This window comes from Callospermophilus lateralis, chromosome 7 (assembly GCF_048772815.1).
Source record: "Callospermophilus lateralis isolate mCalLat2 chromosome 7, mCalLat2.hap1, whole genome shotgun sequence".
NCBI lineage: Eukaryota > Metazoa > Chordata > Mammalia > Rodentia > Sciuridae > Callospermophilus > Callospermophilus lateralis.
The window spans coordinates 82,652,182-82,673,875 of NC_135311.1; the positions used below are offsets into that span (position 1 = coordinate 82,652,182).

At 36.9% G+C, this 21,694-nt stretch overlaps 1 non-coding gene across 1 annotated transcript; it reads left to right on the forward strand.

Moving 5' to 3' along the window:
* Nucleotides 1–21,172: 21,172 nt before the first annotated feature.
* Nucleotides 21,173–21,245, forward strand: Trnav-cac (transfer RNA valine (anticodon CAC)). The gene has a single exon. It is a non-coding gene; the product is annotated as a tRNA-Val (tRNA).
* Nucleotides 21,246–21,694: the final 449 nt, after the last annotated feature.

Below are 21,694 nucleotides of genomic sequence, written 5' to 3' on the forward strand. Positions count from 1 at the left end.
TCAATGGTGCATGTAAAGCTAAATAAGAAAAACTGTATTTTCAATAAAATGAACTAAAAAATTCATCAAAAATTCTTTTGCCTCATTTATTATGACTGAGAAAATGTGTCTGAATCCGCTTGTCCATTTCATTAAGTGTAGTAGTGCAAATAAAATTAATATGTCTTTGAAAGTTGAATTTTCCAGGGTCATCCCTAACAATAATAATTTTCACTAAGCCGAGCCATAGATGGAGGTGAGCTAGGAAGTTGAACTTAATATAGACTGTTCTAGAACCTTGTTCAGGCACTTGATGAAAAATGTCTCCAATTGGTTATTGTCTTGGTATGGTTTCTTTTTCATAAAACAGAAGTACAAGGAGGGATATTCAATTATTTGAAGGTTCCAGTTAGTTGAGTAGCCTACAACTTATTTCCAAGGTCATTAGTCTACCAGGTTACAACCAGGAAAACTCCAGTTGTCATGAGAAGATTTTGATCATCTGCTTGCAGGGTGGTACGTCATTTCTCATGGCATGTAATCAGTAACTGAAAATCATCTATATTTCTAACAAATGGGTATTTAGCAATTTAAAAAGTACTCCATCAATATGAAAGTTAACAAATAGTCAAATCACATAATACATCAAAGACAATTATAACTAAATTACATACTGACTAGATCCGTGATTGTTTTCTGCATGTATGTCTCATACTTGTGTAGGTCATAGGCTCCTTGTGAAAATGATTTGTGTCTTTTCTTTAATTGCTTCAGAAAGTCGTAGGGTAATGTAAGGCAGGTCATCAGGTCTGATTGTGACTCATAAAGGCCCTAAGCTTTGAAAATATTATGTACATTATGATTCACACACACACACACACACACACACACACACACACACACACATGCATTATCCATTTCTTGATCACCCCAGCTGTCTTATTTTTGATGCCACTAGTTTGTTGATGTTTTTAGAATAATTCAGTTTGCCCATTGGTTATTACAGCATTGCATATGATAGAATTAGATTGAAACAAGCAAACACAATGTAAGGCATTTTAAATGCACAATGACCTGGGCTGAATCTCAACAACTGACTCTGCCCCTGGGTAACTTCACTCAGAGAACAATTTAATGAAGATATCAGTATATTACTGAGTATCCATAATAGACCATTTGTTGTAGATAATAAAATTTCTTGGATGATGTGACTTTCATCACTAGGCTGCTGGGAGACAGCAACCTTTCTTAACATTCTTGCCCAAGTCAATGAAATTTCTAGACATTGAAAAGTTTTCACAATTTATAGCATTTTACTGTTGTATAAATGTGCTTAGAATCAAAGATGCCTAAGAAAGAAAAAAAAGCAACTAAGAATCTATGGTCATAAAATGTACTTCCACTTTCAGAAGAGAATAGTTTCCATTCCATTTTCATATTCAAAGTATCCATGTGTGTTATGGTTCCCCTCAAGCCCATATAACTCATTTACCAGCAAATTTCAAAGTTAGAGTGAACTTTTTACAGCACTCTCATTGTAAATTTGGGTTTTCAAAATCCTACATCATTTTTTTATTTTATTTTTGAAAGCAAACATCTCCCATGCAGATTCTTATGCACCATGTAAACTGTGTTTCTCACTGTGTTTGTGTGCAAATACACCAAGTTTAAAAACAAATATGATTTGGAAAGACACTGTGTTGCCCTAACAAAGGGAACATTGTCCATCTTCCCTGACAGCTTCCCACTAATTAAAGAGGGCTTGATGCTCTGCAGAATGTGACTCCTTGCACACCCTCCCCCAACCCATCATCTCATTGCACAAACTATAGAGAAAACAACTTGTATTTTGCTGGAATCTTCATGGTAGGAAAAAAAATTAATAACATTCCAGGAAGTAAGGAGGCAAGATTTCCTGATGGCACATGATTCCTCCTTTTAAAGTACCACTGGCTAGGGGATTTGGTTAGAAAGAGGTCTCCTTACACCACTCTTTCTGAGTTATCAGTATGTAGTCAGTTTTTTCTTTCTTATGTTTGTTTGTTTGTAGCAGTGATTTCTTATTTATTTCACCCATACTGATAAAACTTTGACATTCCATTTTACAAAATATGGCTCTGCAAAACCACAAAAGCTGAGAGATAGACATGGCCATGTCAACTTCTTGAGTTTCTAAACCTATTTTTTAGATGGACATCTTGCACAAACAACCCTCTGGTATCAACCCTGTATCTTTTGCAGTCCCGATGTTCCATGTTAGAGCTTACTGAGGAAAATTCTTCCATCTCTTTAAGTTTAAACTGGGTATTTGCTTAATGAAGCTTCTGTGTAGAGCACTGCATGGGTACACACATATACACTGTTGTAAAAAGCATGAAACAACATCTAACATTCCACCATGCCATTTTGATCTGTTTTTCTTTCTTTGTAAGTACTGTTTATTTTAGAAGCAAACCATAACATACTTTAAGTTAGAGCAAAAGTAACAACAATGGTAAAACTCTATTTTCATGCTTTAAAATTTCTAAAATAGCCCATTTGTATCCCACAGCTAGGAAAAGCTAAGGGGTGATGCAAAGTCCAGTCCTCATGCTCTAAACCAGTGATCACAAACATTTTTCTGTAATTGGCCAGAGAGTAAATATTTTAGGCTTTACCAACCATACAGTTTCTGTCACAAATAATTAACACTGCCGTTGTAGTGGAAAAGTAACCACAGAAAATATATCAATGACTGAGTGTGACTGTTTTCCAATAAAACCTTATTCTCAGAAACAGACATTGGCTGGATCTGTTTGGTGAGCTGTCATTTGTCAACTTCTCCTCTAAACCACTGTGCTTTACAATCAGAAGATGGAAAAAATTATAAGACAGTTATATATTTTTAAATTGTTATTATAGTTTGAGCTAGCAAAAAAAAAAAAAAAGGCTGTATCGAAGAGGAAGCATTTTAGCAGTGCCTGAAATGAGTTATGTCTAGATGTGATCCCCAGAAGGTTGGATATTTCATGCAAAGAGAACGATGTGAGCATAATTATGGAGGCAGACTGTGAAGTAGGATATGTACAGGAAGAGAAGGTGGTTCAGTCTGACTAAGGCACAGATATTTAAAGAACAGTGAGATAGGAAACAATGGTTTTTCTTTTGGTAAAAATATCTCAAATTAAAAATAAAACTTCCATTTCATAGGTATTTGGAAAATATTATCTGTTTGTGGGCAGAGGCATGTCATGAAAGAGGACGTAATTATCCATTTGTCCTTATTATGATCAAAGTTGTTTTGGTCAGCTTTTTTGCAGCTGTGACTAAAAGAGCTGACCAGAACAACTGTAGAGGGGAAAGAGTTTATTTTGAGGGCTCACAGTTTCATGGACAGCAGGCTTCTTTCCTTGGGGCTCGAGGTGAGGCACTACACCATGGCAGGAGAGTGTAGTGGAGGGAAGCAATTCACATGATGGTCAGAAAACAGAGAGACTCCACTTGCCTGATACAAAATATATACCCCAAAGACATTCCCCCAGTGACCCTCCTCCTCTGGTCACACCCTACCTGCTCTCAGTTACAGCTCATTTAATCCCATCAGGGGATGGATTTACTGATCCAGTTAAGAGACTCATAACCCAATCATTCCATGGGCTTGAGGGGCTGCACCCACAGTTTGCCATCACCTACACTTTGAATGGGAAAGTACTAAGAGTAGGAATCAGAATCCTCAGGCTGTGTCGTGAGCCACATTATTTGCTCATGAACTGTTAGTCAGGAATTCAGGCCAAGCTTGACTAAACAGTTCTTCTGTTTATTTGAAGCTGGAGTCGTTCATTCATCTGCAGTCGGCTCAACTGGGTTGAGAGAGGGTGAAAGGACCAAGAAGTCTCTCACAGGGTTGTGTGCTGGTGCTCCTCTCTTGGCCTCTCTCTATGTGTAGACAGTATGGGCTTCTCCACAGCATGGTGGCCTCAGAGGAATCAGACTTCTAGCAGCAAGGCTGGTCTCCAAGAGGGAGCATGCCAAGTGGTCGGGGTAAAACTCAGGAATCTCATAAGGTCAGTCTTGGAAGTCACACAGTATTACTTCTGTCACATTTTATTACTCAAAACCAGTCCTAGGCAGCCCAAAATCAAGGGAAGGAGAAATAAATTCCACCTCCTGATAGAGGAGTGGCAAGATCAATTGCAAAAGAGCTTTCAGGAGGGGAGATGTTATTGTGGCCTTCTCTGGAAACACAATCTACCATAGCAGTTTAACATAAAAATTGTGCTGGGATCAATAAAACCTCTAGGAACCTGGGAGAGGCAAACACAAAACCACTTCAGCAGCACAAGCCTTGTGGTAGTCACATGGTAAACAAGCCTCATTGAAAATGAACTTGTGATCAAAAAATCAGAAACCACATAAGAAAGTCAGATACAGACACAACAGCGAGCACAGCACACTGGGACATGGAATCATGGAAGAAAAGAAAGAGAATTAGAAATAAACACATTTGAAATGTGCAGAAAGCTAAAGGCAGAAACAGAAGTCATGAGTCAGTAACTGGACAGTATAAGAACCAAATAGGCATGTTTGAAAAGTATGAAATTGAACTTGTAGTGGTAAAGAAAAAAACATATTAATTGAAATAAGAATCCCAACATAGTGAAAAGTAAATTAATGAAATGTAAGATAGACCTGAGGAAATAATTTCAGCATCAGTATAATAAAAATAGATTAAAATATTGAAAATGTGAAATATTAGAGGGATTTTAAGAAACATGAATATTAAAATAAGAGAATCTAACATACATCTAATAGGGATTCCAAAAGTAAGGAAGGGAGAGGATGAAGAAAAAACAAAATCCAGAGAATATGGCTGAGAATTTTCAAGAACTTTCTGAATAGAAAAAGTCATTACATTTATGAATCCTATCACATTTTAAGCAAGATGAATTTAAAAAAAAATCCACAACTAGACTCATTTAGGGAAAATGCACAGCAACCAAAACAAAAAGTAAATCTTCAAACCTACTAGAGAAGGAAAATGAGACACATCAACAATTGGACGGACTGGTTTCTCCCCAGCAATAATATGTATATAATAAAATGACATGTTTAAAATGCTATTAATTTAGTAATCTGATAACAAAAACTATCATTTATGAGATGGCAAAATAAATTCACCTTATAAAAGAGAGAAATCATCAACTCAGATTTTTTCTACTACTCAACTTTGCTGAAATTTATTTTCTGTCCATTTTGACAGTACAATGGTTACCACTGCCATCAAGATACAGAACGTTTTCATCACTGGGAAAGGTTTCCTATGTCTCTTCCCAGGCAGTTTCCCGCCCCACTCTTGGCCCCAAGCAACCACTGATCTGCTTTTTGTCCCTATAAATTAGATCATTTTTTTCCTACAGTTTTTAATGGAATTACATTGCATGTAATCTTTGCATCTGGTTTCTTTCATGCTGTTTAATGTTTTTTGAGATTCATCCATGTTATACATATCATTAGTTCATTTCTTTTTATTGCTGAGAAATAGTTCATTGTACAGGAAAAGAAAACTGATGCTTTAATATTAATTTTAAACAAAAGAAAATTTGAATCAGAAAGTACTATTCAAGTTTAAAAGGGACTGTGCATAATAAGCAGCATCAAATTACAATTACTCCAGGGGAGTAAAATAAATATAAATTTGCATTCTTCTAACAATGTAAGCACAGAGTATTTAAAGTAAATCTGACAAAATAACAAAGAGAAAATTTAAAATCCACCATCTTCGTCGTACAATTTTTTAAAAGTACTTCTTTCAAAAAAAATGAGTAAGGATATAGAAAACAGAGGAGATGGCTGTTGAAATACAGTCTAAGAGGATCATTTGTGGGATCTATGAAAAGGCAATTTATTGTCAGTAGAAGGTCCTCTCACACTTACATGCTTAGACAGCAAAGCACACTAGGAATAACAGCAGCAGGAAGGGGACTTTTATGTGAAGGCGGTAACATTGTTAGCAGCTCTATAGGACATTGGTGACCGTACTTTGGTGGAAGATTTAAAAACAAGTGGGCTACTTTCCCTTTTTTAGGAAATAAAATCCAAAATAATATAATAAAAAATAATATCAACTGAGCACTCAGCGTGTATCAGACAATATTCTAAACTCTGTGTGAACATTATCTCTCCTTACATCAACTTTTGAATTCATAAAAGAGGAAGCTAAGGCTTAAGAGAGGTGCTAGTTTAGTGAATAACATGAGAACCTGACCTTGTGTCCAACTCTAGAATCAACACCTAACACTACCAGACCACATTGTGTCCACCCCAAACCAGAAGTTCACAGATTCCCACCATAACTTCCTGTTCTTCTGACAGGCCTAGCACATTCCTGACCCAAACCACTACTAAACCACAGACCAGTTCATTCTTATTCCAACTGTGGAGCAAAGACTCAGCTGGAGTATTTCTCACGTCAAATATTCCATCTGCAGAGAAGCAAGATGGGTTTATTTCTTTTTTAAAACAGTCTGCCTGGGGCTGGCCCTATGATGGAAGTGAGAGGCAGCAGGGTATCTGACAATGAAGTGCTGTAGATCAGAGCTGGGGAATGACATGCAGACACAGCACATTAAAGCCATAGGGAGTGGCCTGAAAATAGGCAGCTCAGTGTTGACCTCACTTCTGCCTACATGAGGAGACAGGATGCAGCAATGGTCCTTCTCTAACCACTGTCCCATTGCACCTCACCACAATAACCAAAGCCTGTCAATGAATTTTTTTTGACTCTTGCTTCCTTGACCTCATTTTTACCTCATCTCTAGTTCATCCTGCAATAATAATAATAATAACAACAACAATAATAATAACAAGCAAAATGGATTGGAGTTCTTATATGGATTTTAGAAAGCTGTAAAAATTAAACTGTGAATGAGTACCACATGTGTTATGTTACCTCACCTAAACTTAGAAATCAGCCCTTTCCATAATATGAATTATGTCTTAGACGAAAGGACTGAAAGGAATGACTCATTGACATTCTGCAGCCGGCTTGTAGTTTTCTCAGAAAGATGAGGAGATACAACATTGTAGGACCTGAATAAAAACCTGGGAAGATAAGCATTACCTTAGCATTTGCCAAACACTGTGTTGGCCACTTGGTATGAGGTCTGGCATGTAATTGGTGCTAAATAAATGTTTTGAAATAACAATAAATAATTATAACACTTTAGAAAACTTGAAGCAAAATCGTCTGTTAAATGAAGCTAAATGAGAGCTGCTATGTTTAAATACACTGGCAAATATAAAAAGACAGATGAGCAGTTGTTAAGTACTTTTGATCAGTCTGGATCACAAACTACCTAGGCTTTCAAATATCCACCCTTCCCATGATTCTTGGGCATACTTCTTAACTTTTCCCTGCCTCAGGCTCCTCCTCTGCGAAATGGGAAGTTTAAGGTTATCTGTTGGGGTTGCTGTGAGGATTACATTAAATTACATATGTAGATGTGTGGCACGGTATCTTTTCTTTAGGTCACTTTCTCAACTATTTCACCTTTGTGGATAAGGAATAACCATAGCAACTTTAAAGAGACTTTTTTTTTTTTTTTTTTTTTTTTTTACAAGAGGGCTCTAAACATTTAAAAATCCCAAACTTCATACCAAAGTTAACTCTCTTCCTAAGGATAATGTGAGGGTTAGTGTAGCCCAGTGTTTCATTAAAAACTAACTTTTATTCTTCCCTTTCCTTACTAAAAATACTTGCCCTTAATGAAAACAGAAAACTTATCTCCTAATTAACATTTTCAAAACTATGACCCTATTAATGCACCATTTGTAGTCAAAAGAGTTAGCATTTAAAAAATATTCTTGTAGGCAGTGAGCTAAAACCAGCTTTGATTTCAACGTTGGAAGGACTGGAAGAGGTTCTGTGAGTGGAAGATTCTCTGTCCACAGTCAGAGAATTGGGCTTGGCAAGCGCTCAACAGAGAATATGTAAAAGATTGACTGGTGGATTTCTCTCTGCCATACCAAATTGCTAAGACTTCGTCCTCCAAAGATCACATGCTGTCCTGTGAAGAACCTAAACACCTACATTCAAAATATCCTTCTAGAACTGCATTGTGATCTTCAAAAAGATAATCCTTCAAGCTGAGCCTCAGTTTCCACTTGTAGATGGTTCAACCCTTGCAGCACTGCTGGAAGAATGGGAGGTGGCAAATGTAAATATTTCCTGAACATAATAGTACTCAGTAAGGGTACTTATTCTTCTTAGCATTAACTTCCTGAAGGTTTTATTCTGCATGTTTTATGTAAATTTTAGTTTAATTTTTGTCTAAATGATTTTTCCTCTTCCAAACATGTTTCTGTATGTGAATACAGAATAAATAATAGTGTAATGTAATCAGCCTATGTTCTGTAAATCAAAGGACCTAGTTTCAGAGCTCTCTCTGACACACAGAAAGAGGGTTTGCTCCAGGGAAAGCAGAGATAGAAAAAGGGATGCTGATTTATCACTTACTACCTTGGGTGACCCTAGGCATGAAAGGACTTAAAATCTCTAAGCCTTGATTCTTAAATGGAAATAATAATAATAACCTTAACCCACAGGGTTGTTATAAGGATTAGAGAAGAGTAAGGCTTTGTTTTATCCTCTCCTCCTACAGAGAACCCCCTGCAGCACCTGAGGTAATCAATATGGAGGATAAATAAATGATGGAAGGAATAAACAAATGAGAGGGAAGGGAGGGGTGGAAAGAAGGAGGGAGGAAAGTGAGAGCAAAAAAAAAAAAAAAATGTGCCTCTCAGATATTTCAGCACACAGGTATGTCTGATCTTTTTATTTTAAAATGTAGGGTAGTAAAATCTTGAGGGCAGATTCTAAAAGAAAGCATTTGTAAAAATTAGCACCTTCTATAGGCCTGTCATCTCATCCTTACCAGACCTCATTAAGCATCCAGAATACCTTGGAAAAGTACCGAATACCAAATCATGAAAAATGGGAGAAAAAAATTCCCAAGGCAAAAGGATTGTTTTCTATCTTCCCAAGCATCTGTTCCTTCATACTGATATATTTCATGCAAAGCATATTTCATGTAATTCAAATAATTAACAGAAACAAATATTAAACAATTAACAGAGAGCAGCAAACAACAAATCTCTTCTGATTTCATTGCCATTGTTCTAAGCCTTCAATAAGAATTAGCATTCTTGTATCCAAATTGCCAGCAAAATTAAGAACACATTACCAGTTTTATTATAAAGAATTATTTGGAAGGAAATACTATTTGAGTTTTTTTTTTCTTTTAATCATAGAAGAGCAAAACAAGCAGTTAGCACTGTGTGTTCATTAATAAAAAGAGCAAAAAAAACCACTATCAAAATCAATTAAATTTCTTTTGGTATGAAGGGAACATTCAGTATGCTTTGAAAATAGTCTATTTTGAGTAGTCATAGTTTTCATTTTTTCTTAAATGTATCAGACATAGATTTCACAGCTCATAATTAATTCCCAGTGCCCACATCACCATTAATTTTTAATCAAAGCAGAGCTGCTGTGAATGCTACTGCTATTTTACCAAGGTTAGTGGGGGGTTGTTTTCAGGCTAAGAAACCCTTGCTTGTTCTACATAACAGAGGCTGATGTTTAAAAGGATGGCCACATGCACCCTGAAATCCCAGCTAATTAACCTACAGGTGATGGGGACCAAGCTCTGCATCCTGACACTCTCTCTCTCTCTCTCTCTCTCTCTCTCTCTCTCACACACACACACACACACACACACACACACAAGAAAAGGCAAGGCAAAAAAAAACTAGTTTCACAGATAATTACACCTTTACACAGGCTAGAGATTTGGGATTTCATATTCTTGGCGGTGTTAAGACTTAGGAGTTATACATTGTTAGAAAGTATTTCCTCTATATGTATATAGGGAATTCTCCACAATCAATTTACCAACCTTATGCTCATAAATGTATGTTTCCAGGAGCTCCCCAGATAGCATGATAACGCTGCACCAGGGAGCAGATGTGATACAAGTTCACAGAACTTTTTTGACATAAAAATCACCAGTCAAGGAAATTATTTCAGTGTGAGTTAAGGAAGGCCTCAGGCAAGCTATTCTCCCATCTAACATCAAACAACAAAAAGCAAAACTGGAGGACTAATAGTCAATTTCAAACCAAGTAAGTACACTGAGTACAGATAAGTACTAGCAACTAAAAAAAAAAATACTATCAACTGCAAGAAAATTTCTTACACTTAATACTTTTACATAAAAGACATAACCTGGCCATGCAGATTTAAATAACTATATAAATTTCATATATATAAATATAGATATATACAATATCATCTTTTTAAAAACCTAATAAATATCTAATAAGGAAAGATTAAATATGGCTAACCCAACTGAATATAAATAAAAACTAGACTGTTTAAGCATACTTTATGCGACAGATATACAGATAACCCACATAAACATATCTTTAAAGTATATATGTATATAGAAAGTTCATAGAAAAATTTTTCAAAATAGAATTACTAGTGATATTAGCAATCATTTCAATTTTTATTTATTATTTTCTGTGTCTTCCAAATTCTTAATATCAACCAATACAATTTTATAAGAAAAAATTTAATATTTCCATGTTTAAAATTGCAAGCTGATTAATTCCCTCATATGCTAAAATTTGAGATGTTCTATAAAATAAAGAACTTGGTTCTCAATAAGCTACGAAAGTAAAATTAGTCCTTACTTAGTCATACCTCCTGCTATGGAACCCTCCACAACACAGCAGTGAATATTCAATAAATTACTCAAAAGTGCTTATACAGCAGACATACCTTACAAATGCCAGGAGCGGCGCCAGTGAACTTTAGTCCAAAGAAAATAGCATAAATAAGACTTATGTGGGCCACTGATGCTGATTTCATTGCCATTGTTCTCAGCCTTCAATAAGACTTATGTGGGCCACTGCACAGAATACTGTGGTTCTTAATTAAATTTAGAATTCAACACATATTCAACATTACTGAAACTTCAAATAACATTAGTTGCAAAGCCATATTAATCCAGGATTTAGTAAATGAAGCCCTCAATTCTAACTTGTCACACTTTTAACCCTCCTCCCAATACCTTTCCTTCTTGCCTGCCATTCTACATAACTGGGTCTCCCTAGGCATGGATGTACAAACCATAAAAGGCACCAAAATGTTCCTTTGTTCAAAATATTGCCTCCATTGTCTGGCGAGAATGTGTGAATTTCCCATTTTTCAAGGTTCTTAGCCTAGGCATACACATCAGAAAGTAAAGAGCCAGGAATTTTTGATAGTTGGGAATAAAGGTAGATGAATTATGAGAATGCAGAGAAGGAGGAAAGGAGAGCAGATGTCCCAGGGGATAGTGTGGTGCCAAACTATAGGGAAAAGTGAGCCACATTTGCACAGTTTGGGGCCGTGTTGTAGAAGACTCTGGTAGTGAGTGTGTAATGACAGATTTTATTGCAAGGATAGCAATTCATTGAGGAATCTTGACCAGAGGATGACTTGATCAAAGTGATGCTTTAAACAGGATGAATTGGAGCAGGAAAGATGACTATAATTAAGAAGACCATCTAGGAAATGGCAGTGGTTTAGGCCAGATATGATGAGGGCATGAACAAATGGAAAAGGAAAGACAAGTTGATGGACACAGATCAACCTTAAAGGAGTCAGATGTGACTTGAGGGAATAAGAAGGTCAAGGGAGAGGTTTTAGTGAAATGAGGAAGACCCAAGCATGATTTAGGTTGTACGGAAGGAGGCAGAGGAAAGGAAGAGATTAAACCAATGGATGGGGGAATAAGGGAATCAAGATAAAGAAGAAAAAAAAAAATACATTTACTTGTGTCAGACCAAGGCTAAATACTGTAAATAAATATCAACTCTCAGAAAGCAAAATCTGTATCTTTTTCATCTTGGTTCTTCCAGTACTTCACATATAGGAGGCACCCAACAAATGTTTGCTAAATGAATGGTGCTGAGGTAGGAGAAAATATTAGCCTGGGAGAGATCAAAGGACATGTTTTCAGAGGCAGGGGAGGATGAAGAGGGTGCTGAAGAAATGGAGGCAGCAATCCTGACAGCTCATGAGATGAGAGTCAAGGCCTGTCATTAAAAGGGAGGACAATGATGTGGATTGTGGGAGTGAGATCAAGGCCTAAGGAATGGCAAAGGATTTAAACAGTTATTTTCAATAGTGAAAACTGGGCTCACTTAAATATGCATAAAAATTTCCAGATAGCAGTGCAGTTCTAATTAATGTTAGTAAGATCTTATTGGGGTCTATTTACTGACTTCCATCAGTAACAACTCCCTAGGCAAAGATTAAGAGCAGAAAAAGCCAGATAGAGCTCATTCAGTTCTTCTGGACTTACACTCTCTGGTGCAAAACTTCATCATAAATTTGTCACGTTAGTTTGAATTATTATTATCATTATTATTATTATTAGTAGTAGTAGAAGTAGTATCTTCCAGTTCATAGAAATCTTCTCAAAGATAAGAGTTTTGTCACTGGTATGACTCTACATCATATACAACTAGAAGAATGAGAAGTTATACTCCATTTATATATGCTGTATTAAAATGCATTCTATTGCCCTATATAACTAATTAGAACAAATGGGGAAAAAAAAGTGTCTTACGCATCTGTGTATCTCAGTCCCTAATATGGTGCCCAGAATACCATTAGCGCTCAGTCAATATCTCTGGATACATAATCCCCCCTTCATTGATTCCATCTCTGCCTTTGTGCCACCTCCTTCACCATAGCCTAAAGCATGCTCAGGTTCTCCTACTTTCACTAAAAGCATTTCTTTAACTTTCTTATTCCCTCAAGTCATATCTGAATCCTCCTTTAATGTTAATCTGTGCCCATCAAGGCCTTGCACCAGCAAGCAGGAACAATGGAAGTTCAATGTCAAACAGCAGACTCTGGGGTGACAAATAGCATATCAGCCTGAAGCACATACTAGATGGTGTATAAAATGAAGATAGAATGATGTAAGTAGATTATAAGGACAGGGAAGGGAGTTGCCTTCGAGGAACAAAATGGTAAACTAAAAGTGTCTAAGGACGTTTGATGAATCACATAACAAAAAGGTTAGAGCTTCAGCAGTCCCAAGGTTGTTGCAGTGCTCAAAGAGGTCTAGGACTCAGTATTTTCCATATTTTTGTTCAAATTCCTGAATATCATCAGTATTCACTCGTTTTTGGTTGTGTTGTAAGATGGCCACAGCAGTTGTAGGCATTATATTCAGATAAAACACATTCTGGAGAGAGAGAGAGAGAGACACACACACACACACACACACACACACACACACAGAGAGAGAGAGAGAGAGAGAGAGAGAGAGAGAGAGAGAATATATCATTGCATTGTTGTGTCATGAAGGAAAATGTTTTCTAGACCTCAGGTGCAGAGCTTGAGTGTCATTGGCCATATTAAGATCATGTGCTCGTTCTGCAGGTGTAAAATGTGCTGGCAACACCTGCATTTCCAGATTCTGTGTTGGGGGATGTCTGCTCTTTCAAGCCAGGAAGTAGCTGAACAGTAGTCAACAAGAGGAGATGAAGGATTGTGACCACAGTTTGGTTTGATAGCCTGGGAAAGCCTCAGTAGAACCATCTTGCCTGCTGCCCCATGCAGAATCCCATGAAGTTTGCCATGTGTGTGGATCATGTAATTCAGTCTTCTATAGCTGATTGGTGTAGGAGGACATCCAACCAAGAGAGTCAGTAACCCATATGACATGGCTTAAACTGAGAACCAAAGCAACTGGATTCTTTTTCAGCTACTTATATTAAGGATATTTGTAATAAGGATGATATATTCTCAAGCATTCTGATGTGCTTTGTTTCCTGCATTGCTTTTTTTTTTTTTAAATGGTTCTTTTTAGTTATTCACAACAATAAAATTCATTTTGATATAATTATACAAGCACAGAATATATCTTATTATAATCAGTACCCCATTCTTATGGATGTACACAATGGTGGGCTTCCCTATGGTATATTCATATATTTACATAAGGAAATTATTTCAGATTCATTCCACCGTCCTTCCTTTTCTTCTCTCCTTTCCCTTTCTTTTGTCAAATCCACTGAATATCTTTTCTTCCCCTCTCCCACCTTATTGTGGCTTAGAGATTCCTGCACTTCCTGTAGTCTTTTTATTAATCAACAAGAGATATTTGCAATGCCCCAAGGACAGTTAGTACTGTTAAAGTAAGGATGAAAGAGAGGCATAACTTTTTGATTATCTGGACCCTTTACTTAAGTTCTCTTTTTCTTAACAAACATCCAATGAACTTCTCTCTGTTCTTTGCTATTAAAATTGCCAAACTGTAACATGGAATTAAAAACATGGGCTATATGACACCAATCTCCAGGATATATAAAGAACTCAAAAATGTAACACCAAAAAAACAAATAACCCAATCAATAAATGGGCCAAGGAGCTGAACAGACACTTCACAGAAGAAATACAATCTATCAACAAACATATGAAAAAATGTTCAACATGTCTAGCAATTAGAGAAATGCAAATCAAAACTACTCTTAAGATTTCATCTCACTCCAGTCATAATGGAAATTATAAAGAATATAAGCAATAACAAGTATTGGTGAGGATGTGGGAGAAAAGGTATACTCACGCATTGCTGATGGGACTGCAAATTGGAACAACCACTCTGGAAAGCAGTATGAAGATTCCTCAGAAAACTTGGAATGAAAGCACCATTCGACCCAGATATCCAACTCCTTGGTTTATACTTAAAGGACTTAAAATCAGCATACTACAGTGATGCAGCCACATTAGTATTTACAGCAGCTCAGTTCACAATAGCTGAAATATGGAACCAACCTAGGTGCCCTTAACAGATGAATGGATAAAGAAAATGTGGTACATATACACAATGGAATATTACTCAGCTTTAAAGAAGAATGAAATTATGTCATTTGCAGGTAAGTGGATGGAACTAGAGAATATCATGCTAAGTGACATAAGTCAATCCCAAAAAAAAACAAAGACAAAATGTTTTCTCTGATCAATGGATGTTTATCCATAGATGGAGGGAAGGGGGAGGAAAGAATGAAGGAACTTTGGATTGTGCAGAAGGGAGTGAGGGTTGGGGAGGGGCTGTGGGGATGAAAAGGACCATAAAATGAGACAGACATTATTATCCTATATACATGTATGATCACACTATTGATGTGACTGCACCATGTACAACCAGAGGAATGAGAATGTGTGTGCTCCATTTGGGTACAATGTGTCAAAATGCATTCTACTGTCATGTATATCTAAGAAGAACAAATTTAAAATTTTTTGAAAAAAAAAGAAAGTTCTTAAGGTTTCTGAAAGAAGTTGCAATGATTGAACCTAAAGATGATGTGATAGAATCAAGTGGTTCTTACTACATCCTTTGTGAGTATCACTATAAAATTTTGTGTTCATTACCAATACTATATTTTCTTTACAAATCACAATGTGAAATGAATATCAATAAATTTATAATTGTAAAGTGAAAAAAAAACATGGGCTATTTGAATGCCCCCTGGACTACGCAAAGAGAGAAACATCTGAATGTCAACAACAACAATAATAACAAACACTTGTTAAGCACTTATGCTAAGTGTGAGAATGTTATTTCATTTAAGGATGAATGTTATTTCATATAAGGATGGTATAATTAGGAGCCTCATGTATAGCTATGGATTGCAAGTGCTATGGGAAGAAGACATTGCTTACCCAGCATCCATCCAGCTGTTGTCTAACATTACTCCATGTCCTCCATCATAATCCAGCCTGACCTTCAGGAAAAGCCCCTCATGTATCTAAGGAACAATACCAGCAGCAGCAGCAGCAGCACCCTCAACACAGTAATCGATCCCAAAGCTATGATTCTTAGCACTTGGTGTTTCCCTAAACACAAGGATTGCCTCAAGAATGGGAATATCACCCAACCTCACCAATGAGGCACCAAGGGCAGGTCTGCCTGGAACTCCTGCAAGAGTCTCCCTGCTCTGAAAGGACAGCCCTGGTAATCAAGTGCCTCTTTTTACATGAACACAGTCATCTGCAGACATGAAGCTTGGAACTTCTAGAGGTTTGTGCCCTGGTATCAGTTAGAACTACTTCTGGCAGCAAATAAGTACCAAATGAAGAGTAGCATACACAATTAGGAGAATGTGTTTCATGAACAGAAGGCCAAGACTTAGTTAGGTATTTGGAGGTAAATCTAATGGCTTAGCAATAAAATAACCAATCCATGTTTTCCCATATTTATTATCTATGCTTAGCATGTTGGCTTGATCCTATATTCCAAATCACAGGTGTGTGCAACAGTGTCTCCTGAGATAATCAGATATTTCCTCCCGTGTATCTCCTTCCAATCAAGAGAAGACTTTTCAATAATATTCCAAAAGACTTCTCTTATTAATCATTGGCCATAGTTGCATCACAAGCCTAGGACTAAACCAATTTCTAGCAAGAAGAGTAGAATTGTCGCATTTGGTTTAATTAAAATTCCCCTCTATATTGCAAAGGGTCTGACTTCCCTGAGTGTATAGGAAGGTTTAAAACAAAATCAGCTTTCCAGAAAATAAAAAAAATGCTAGAATTGGGAGGGTGATATGCATGTAGAGTCACCAAGGAGGAACAAGCTGGAGACAAAGATTTTCCTTCCTTGAGGGAGGGAAATATAATGAAGAAAAGAGCCAGAGTCACTGGATTAAGCCAGACCTGAAGGCTACCCTATGTTGAACCTTCAGCTAGGTCAATGGATTCCCCTATTGTAGACGTTTCTCAGAGTCAAGTTTTCCATTACCTGCAGCCCAAAGCATCCCAACAAGTACAATGGCAGAGGCAGAACTCAAAATCATACTTGTCTGAATTATTTCTGGCTACCAAATCTCATTATATCCCTAGAACCTACCAGAGCAATGAAGTAGTGGCCAACTGGTTTGACTGGTCTTTCCTCTAGTTTGCTTAACTTCTAGCAAATTCTTTATTCATTCGGGGAATAAAGACCCGCTAGTCAGTTGGCGGTATGGACTTCTAGGCCCTCTCCTCTAAGTCTGGAGCTGGGTCCCTTTTCTTCTGTGGCGTTTCCTCTTTACTGTCTCATTCATTCCATTTCCTTCTTCATCTTTTCTGGTACCATTTGAACCCAAGTCAGGCTTTTGTTTGAGGAAACAAAATAAAATAATTAAATAGTGTTAAAAAAGATCAAGGAAAAAAAAGATTTGGTGAAAAGGAAGATAGTAAACTATTTTCTCATGTCACTGGGGAAAATTTGAGGTCTTGATGTCAGTAGGCCGTAGTGAAGAAAAAAATTTTAAAAAGCCCTTTTGGCCATATTTTACTCCATTCCATCTATTCAGCCAATATACATTGAACACTTTTTCTGTGCCAGACACTTTACTGAGTTCTGGGAATACAAGAATGAAAAAAACAACTGATATTGTCTGCCTTTTTGGAGCTTACAGTCCAATCTTAAAGATAAACATTGATCAAATAATTTAAAAAATCCAATTAAGATACAACTACACTCAATACCATGAAGGAGAAGTATGTGGTGAAAAGTTATTGTAAGATGGCAGTGGGACAATGAGCCAAAGTAATAAGAAAAAATTATTGTAGTTATTGTATTAGGTTTCTCTAGAGAAATAGAACCATGTATCTGTGCTTTACTGCATGTATCTGTGCTTTACTGTAAGGGATTGGCTCACATGATTGCAGAAGCTGAGAAGTCCCATGACCTGCCATCAGCAAGCTAGAGACCCAGGAAGCACTGGTGTAAACTCCAGTCCAAGTCTAAAGGCCCTGAGGGCCAGGGCACTGATGCTACAAGACCGAGTCCGGGGACAGAAGACTGAGTCTAAGCTTAAGCGGTGAGAGAGAGAGGAGAGAGACAGAAACAGAGAGAGAAGGGGGGTTGGGGGTAGACTCTGAAGCTTCCTCACATTTTTGTTCTATTTAGATCTCAACAGGTTAGTGAATGTCCATCCACATTTGGGAAAGGTCATCTACTTTCCATCATCCACAAATTCAAATGCTAAAAAAAAAAAAAAAAAAAAAAAAAATCAGTTCTCCAGAAAATTAAAAAAAAAAAAATGCTAGAATTGGTATGGTGATGTGCCCTTGTAGACAGACCCAGAAATAATGTTTAACCAGCTGTATGGGCATTTTCTGACAAATTAACCCATAAAATAAGCCATCACAATTACCTGGCAAGAAATAGAGTACCCAAGTGATATCACCTGCCTTTTAGGGTTCTGTTCAGTGCATTAGAAGAAAATCAATGAGGAGAAACCAGCCGTGGCCTCTGGTTAGATTCACATGTTAGTCCAGCTCTCCTGTACAAGTATCAAGGAGCTTCAATGCATATATAGTTAGAAAAAGAGGAATGAAGGGAAGGGAGGAGATAAGAAAAGGAAAGACGAGTGGAATGAATCGAACATGTAACTTTCTCATGTACATGTATGAATACACCACAATGAGTTTTAATATTGTGAACATCCACAAGAAATTAACTTAAAAAAAATAAAGTAACTATGGGTAAGTGGCAGAAATATCCACAGAGGGAAGGAAGCAGGTGGTGGGGGAATGAAACATTGGGGACTGAATTAGAACAAGATATATTCCATGGTCTTATAATTATGTCAAAATGTATTCTACTGTCATGTATAACTAACTAAATAAATAAATAAATAAAGTGAAAATAGCATTTAAAAAAAATGAGTCTCTCATTCTCACTTGGCCAAGGACATTGTCAGAACCATTGTGTTGCCTGACAGGGAGAAATAGGGATTCTTATTTTGTTTTGTCTTAAACACATTATAAAATTTCACACTAAAACAAAAGCTATTAAAATAATAGTGCAGACTCACATTCTTATTCAACTTGAGGGAAAAAAGAAGGTTTCCATGTACATCCCCCTTTAATCCCATTTCCTTTCCTAACACCCAATTATCCTGAGTGCAATGATTACCATCAGCATGGGTTTCTTTATACTTGCTATAAACATGCATATTTCAAAAAATATTTTGTTACATGGTCCTATGCATTACATTAATACAATAAGATTATGTACATTCTTCCACAACTTGCCCTTTCTGTTCATTGTTATGTGTGATCCATTTATGTAAATGTATGAAGATTGCTTGTTAATTTTCACTGCTGCATAATATTTCATTATATTCACTCATTCTGTTGCTCATGAAAATTTAGCATGTTTCCATTTGAATCCTTCTGTTCATAAAAATGGTATGTTTCTCCTCTTAAAATAAATAACTGAATCTTAACTTTATTTCTTCAAGCTTGCTTTAAAAAACATTCTGTTTGCATGATGTCACAGAATAAGCCATCAACTAACCAAAAGTCTAGCTCTGAAACTATATGCTTCATGTATTGCTTATGTGAGGATACTTGGTTTTAATATAATGGGAATGGATCTGGGAAATACATCTCTATAATGATTTGCTCTATGAAGCTCTTAATTATTTACTTCACTGAAATTGCAATAGCATACAAGCATGATTACTCTGTAGACTCAAGTGAAAGAAAATGTTAGTAGCCTTTGTTCCTATGTGGATATAAAGACATGTCAGAAAAGGCTATCATTATTTGAATTCATGACATACCTTTCTTCTAAAAGAGCTTTAAAACCGTATAATTGAATTTATCCTGAAAGCACTCCTGAGAAATAGAGGTTCTTTTCACCCAATTTAATAAGTGACACTGAAGTTTGTTGGATCACCCCAGATCACACAGACTAGCTTTGATTCTTGCTCTAAAATGGTCTACACTCAACTTAGCTGTCTCATACAGCTTTCATCTTTGATAGAATAGTTAAAGTCTATGTTATTATAAGTTCTGGCACTAAAAAGCGATTTCAGCAACTGAATTGACCAAGGCTCCAAATCCCCTTGGACAGTTTTATCAGTTATGGTCCATTTGGCTGGCAGTAAAAGAAACCTAGTGATGTTAACAATAGGGAAATTTATTATCTCACATAGAAAGAAGTGTAGAGGTAGCTGATTCGATGGCCTCTCGTGGTCCGTGAGGAGACAGATTCCCTTTAGCTCTGCCATGCCTTCCTCAGTCTCAGCATGATCCTCAGGCCAGTCTCAACAGAGCTGAGGTAGCTCCAGGCATCACAGCCCAGTACAACAGCATTCAGAGGAATAAGAGGCATGTTATGTATCTTTATAATTCTCTGAGGAATGCTCTTCAGAACCATTTTTCTGCCCTCAGTCAGTAGGAGATACCTATTCGTCACTTGTCAGAACTGAGTCACATACAAACCACTGAACCAAACATTAGCCAGGGGATGATATCCATATATCTCCCAGCAGACCCACCCTTAGGGCTGGGATTAGCTTCTGTGTAACACATGACTGAATGGAGGAGGAGATACCTAAATCAGGGTTCTCTAGGAAGGGGAAAAAAGAAAAGGATACAGTGTAGGTAAACCAAAAGCACTGAATAGAGTCAGTCCTCGTCACACCCAGGCTGTCCACTGTGAATACAATTCAGAGATAAGGAAGTGAGTGGCAGCCCTGCTTGAGCCTCATGACAGACTTTTACAAACTCCACGTCTAACGCTCCTAGAACTCCCTTACTTTGAACTCCAAGGCCTATAGACTTATGATCCACAGAGTTAAGTCAGCAAAGCTGGTCATTAATATTTGGCTATTCATGACTGTAAATAAAGAATTTGGGCCTGAAGATTGCAGTTGATTAATAGTAAGAATGACTAACACAATCTGGTTTGAGGAGTTAAGCATTTTGCTTCTAATGTTAAATGACAGACTAATATTCAATATTTTCTTGAAGAACTCTCTAATGTTCAATGTAAATTTTAAAGTATATGAATTAAGTTAAATCACTGGAACCATAATTTTATTTCCCCTCCCTGCTATTCCTCAAATAGAAACTGCTTCATTTCTTTTGCCAGCTTGGCAAAAACAAATCGGACTTTGAGTAGGTAGTTGAGATGAACTTGAACATTAGCCCTTTGTTTGAGTGACAACTAGGTATTTGCCAAATGCTATAGATAGACACATGAAGGCATCCTGCAGGAAACTTACCTGATACAAAAGTTTGCATATACACTTCTTTACACAAATACTCTTTAAAAAGTGGATTTTTAAAATACTGCCTATGGTGGCTGGGGATATAGCTCAGGTGGTAGAGTGCTTGCCTCACATGCACAAGGCCCTGGGTTCGATCCCCAGCACCACCAAAAATAAAATAAAATGATGCCAATGTACCTGAAGATGCCAGTTCATTTTAGAAAGAAATTTAAAAGACTGCCCTAATTTGAATGAGGCAACTGTCAAAAATAAGAAGGCACCAAGAAAATCTGATGAGGTTGTAGGTAGATTTACTAAAAAACTCTTCTCAACTCCTTCTACCTCCAGGTTTAGTTGCTTGTTAACTAAACTACAACTCAGTCTTTAAATCATAAGGGGCCTCCAAAACTGCAGAAGTTTCCAATAAAAGATCTCTTAGCCCTAAGTGAGTCTTCAATCAATTTCTTCTACCCCACGAAAGCTTCCATGAGGCTCAGCTATAGGCAGCGTGTTATTGCCTCCTTCCCCAGATCTCGAGAGTGTTCAAAGTTGATTTGAAAATACACACAGTCTCCTCACATTGCTTAGCATCAACTCCGAGACAGTTCTTCTTCCATCC